Source organism: Tachyglossus aculeatus, chromosome 4, assembly GCF_015852505.1.
Source record: "Tachyglossus aculeatus isolate mTacAcu1 chromosome 4, mTacAcu1.pri, whole genome shotgun sequence".
Classification (NCBI taxonomy): domain Eukaryota; kingdom Metazoa; phylum Chordata; class Mammalia; order Monotremata; family Tachyglossidae; genus Tachyglossus; species Tachyglossus aculeatus.
This window is the reverse complement of record NC_052069.1, coordinates 25,253,835-25,258,153: the sequence shown is the minus strand read 5'-3', so window position 1 is coordinate 25,258,153 and position 4,319 is coordinate 25,253,835. Positions and strand designations below refer to the sequence as shown.

Below are 4,319 nucleotides of genomic sequence, written 5' to 3'. Positions count from 1 at the left end.
AGCCCTTACACTGTGCAAAGACAACCCAACAGCATGGGGTGATAAGCATCATTGTCGTGCGGAAAGTAGCAGTCATTGAATTAATAAGTGTAAGATCATTGTGGGCAGGACATGTGTCTGTTTTTATCTCAAGGCCCTACTGAGAGCTCACCTCCTCCAGGAGGCCTTCCCAGACTGAGCCCCTGCCCTCCTCTTCCCCTCGTCCCCCTCTCCATCCCCACCGCCTTACCTCCTTCCCTTCCCCACAACACCTGTATATATGTATATATGCTTGTACATATTTATTACTCTATTTATTTATTTATGTATTTATTTATTTATTTATTTATTTATTTATTTTACTTGTACATATCTATTCTATTTATTTTATTTTGTTAGTATGTTTGGTTTTGTTCTCTGTCTCCCCCTTTTAGACTGTGAGCCCACTGTTGGGTAGGGACTGTCTCTATGTGTTGCCAACTTGTACTTCCCAAGCGCTTAGTACAGTGCTCTGCACACAGTAAGCGCTCAATAAATACGATTGATGATGATGATGATGGTTATCCTTTACTCTCCCATGTGCTTAATAATAATGATAATGATGGTATTTGTTCATTCATTCAATCATATTTATTGAGCGCTTACTGTGTGCAGAGCACTGTACTAAGCGCTTGGAAAGTACAATTCGGCAACTGATAGAGACAATGCCTACCCAACAACAGGAAGCGCTTAATATGTGCCAAGCATTGTTTCTAAGCTCTGGGTTAGATACAAGGTTATCAGTTTGTCCCATGTGGGGCTCACAGTCTTAATCCCCATTTTACAGATGAGGTACCTGAGGCACAGAGAAGTGAAGTGATTTGCCCAAAGTCACACAGCTGACAAGTGGCGGAGCCAGGATTAGAACCCACAACCTCTGGCTCCCAGGACAGCGCACTTTCCACTAAGCCACGTTGTTCTTTGCACACAATTTGCACAAAAATTGAATGAATTTTTACTATATGCTGAGCACTGTACTAATATCAGGAAAGGGCAGGGGACTGGTGGCCAGAAGACTCAGATTTTAGTCCCCGCTCTGTCATTTGCCTTATGTTAGTTACACAAGTCACTTCTCGGTTTTCTCATCTGTAAAATGGGAATTAAATTGCTGTTCTCTCTTTCTCAGTGTGCTCGCCTACCTTAGTTTACTGTATTTATAATATTGCTCAAAGGGATCATTTAACAAATATGAGTAGCAGCGTGGCTCAGTGAAAAGAGCCCGGGCTTTGGAGTCAGAGGTCATGGGTTCAAACCCCGGCTCCGCCAATTGTCAGCCGGGTGACTTTGGGCAAGTCACTTCACTGCTCTGGGCCTCCTCATCTGTAAAATGGGGATTAAGACTGTGAGCCCCCCCGAGGGACAACCTGATCACCTTGTAATAATAATAATAATAATAATGGCATTTATTACAGGCTTAGAACAGTGCTTTGCACATAGTAAGAACTTAATAAATGCCATTATTTTTATTATTATTATCATTGTTGTTGTTATTATTATTATTATTTTGGCAACACCTCTCAGGGTGGCACCTGGAGAGTTTCCAGTCCTCTACCAGCCTCGACTACGGGAGGGAGAGTCAAGCAGAGGCCTACCCATTCCATTCCTAGCTTGGCCAGTGGCTAGTGAGTGGAAGAAAATCGGCTACAAGTCAAAACTCACCTGTGTTGCGCAGCAGCCGCATGGGAGAGAGTTGAGGAAGGAGACTCAGGTTAACTGTGCGGAAGGAGGCAATAGTAAACCGTTTCCATATTTTTACCAAGAAAACTCTCTGAATACACTACCAGAAGGATTGCAGATGAAGGTGGGGCGTTCTGGGAGAGATGCGTCCACGGCGTCGCAGTGGGTCGGACGCAACTCGACAGCATAAGACAACAACAACCGCATCCGATTTGCCAATAAGAGTGACGTGATCAGTCGAACCAAAAGTCTTACTGAAATCTGGGAGTTTTATATTTGCTTCTTCTCCCTTGTCAACATAAATATCTTTGAATCTCATGAATGTCATTGTTGTTTTATCTTTGAATACCTTCGTTATTTCCCATCACATAGTTTCTCTTAAATCTCAGAACAGACTGCATCGCAATTTGAACCTGACTAAAGAAATGATTAATTTGGACCAGCTGGCTGTGAGTAATAATAATAATAATAATGATGGCATTTGTTAGATACTGACTATATGCACAGCATTGTTCTAAGTGCTGTGGGGATATCATCATCAATCGTATTTATTGAGCGCTTACTATGTGCAGAGCACTGTACTAAGCGCTTGGGAAGTACAAATTGGCAACATATAGAGACAGTCCCTACCCAACAGTGGGCTCACATAATGTGATCAGGTTGTCCCACGTGGGGCTCACAGTCAATCCCCATTTTACAGATGAGGTGACTGAGGATCAGAGAAGTTAATTGACTTGCCCAAGGTCACACAGCAGACATGTGAAGCAGCGTGGCTCAGTGGAAAGAGCCCGGACTTTGGAGTCAGAGGTCATAGGTTCAAATCCCGGCTTCGCCAATTGTCAGCTGTGTGACTTTGGGTAAGTCACTTAATTTGTCTGTGCCCCTTCTGTAAAATGGGGATTACGACTATGAGCCCCATGTGGGACAACCTGATCACCTTGTACCTCCCCAGCGCTTAGAACAGTGCTCTGCACATAGTAAGCACTTAATAAATGCCATTATTATTATTACTATGTGGTGGAGCCGGGATTTGAACCCATGACCTCTGACTCCAAAGCCCGGGCTCTTTCCACTGAGCCACGCTGCTTCTCCGGGTACTTAGGCAACTGACCATATTCCATTGGGATACTATGACTTGATACCCAAGCGTAACCAAGATGCTATAAGGATTGGGATATCATGCATGCAGTGCTTCACACTCTGTCAATACGCAATCCAAAATACATACAGAGCTAAAAACTCTGACCGAATTCTGCTACGTAAGAAGCTCTCTCACTGACCAAAGATGCAATGATCTCTTCCAGTGCTTAGAATAGTGCTTTGCACATAGTAAGCACTTAATAAATGCCATCATTATTATCATTATGATGGATAAGGAAATGGAAAACAGAATCCAGAAGCAGCTTGGCCTAGTGGATAGCACACAGGTCCAGAAGTCAGAAGGACTCGGGTTCTAATAATCCTTGCTCTGCAACTTTTCTGCTGTGTGACCTTGGGCAAGTCACTTGACTTCTCTGTGTCCCAGTTACCTCATCCGTGAAATGGGGATTAAGTCTGTGAGCCCCTTGTGGGAGAGGGACTGTGCCCAACCTGATTATCGCATATCTACCCCAGCAATTAAAACGGTGTTTACCACATAGGAAGTGCAAAACAAATGCCATTATTATTATTATTGTTACTATTATCATTACTATTATTATTAAGAAGGCCAGCACACTCTTTGGAAAAATGTTAAACAGAATGTGGTGGCAGCATGATATCGAGGTCTAGACCAAAATTAATTCGATCGTATTTATTGAGTGCTTACTGTGTGCAGAGCACTGGACTAAGCGCTTACCAAAATGAAGGTCTCTACAGCTGTAGTGCTGTCCAACTTTTCTGACAGCTTTGAGACTGGCCCACACAAAGTTCTCCATCACTTTGCACCTTCCTACCTCACCTTACTTCTCTCCTTTTACAACCCAGCTCATACACTTGGCTCTGGTGGTGCTGATCTCCTCACTGTGCCTCGATCTCCTCTGTTTCGCTGTCGACTCCTAGCCCGCATCCTGCTCCTGGCCAGGAATGCCAGGGACTCAGTGGAAAGAGCATGGGCTTTGGAGTCAGAGGTCATAGGTTCAAATCCCGGCTCCACCAATTGTCAGCTGTGTGACTTTGGGCAAGTCACTTCACTTCTCTGTGCCTCAGTTACCTCATCTGTAAAATGGGGATTAAGATTGTGAGCCCCACGTGGGAAAAACTGATCGCCTTGTATTCCCCCAGCGCTCAGAACAGTGTTTTGCACATAGTAAGCACTTAACAAATACCATCATCATTATTATTCTCATTACTCTGATAGATACTCACTCTCCCCTGCTTCAAATCCTTACTAAAGGCATATCTCCTCCAAGAGACCTTCTCAGACTAAGCCCCACTTTTCATTGTCTCCCCCTCCTTTCTGCTTTGCCCTGACTTGCTCCCTTTGTTCTTCCCTCCTCCCAGCCCCAAAACACTTATGTACATATCTGTGATTTTATTTATCTCTTTGCTCTTCCAGCCCCAAAGCAAAATCCGTAATTTTATTGATTTGTATTGATGCCTCTCTCCCCCACTCTAGACAGTGAGCTCCTTGTGGGCAGGGGATG

At 44.0% G+C, this 4,319-nt stretch overlaps 1 non-coding gene across 1 annotated transcript; it reads left to right on the top strand.

Moving 5' to 3' along the window:
* Positions 1 to 1,529: 1,529 nt before the first annotated feature.
* On the top strand, positions 1,530 to 1,667 carry LOC119927658. The gene has a single exon (XR_005450640.1). It is a non-coding gene; the product is annotated as a small nucleolar RNA SNORA7 (small nucleolar RNA).
* Positions 1,668 to 4,319: the final 2,652 nt, after the last annotated feature.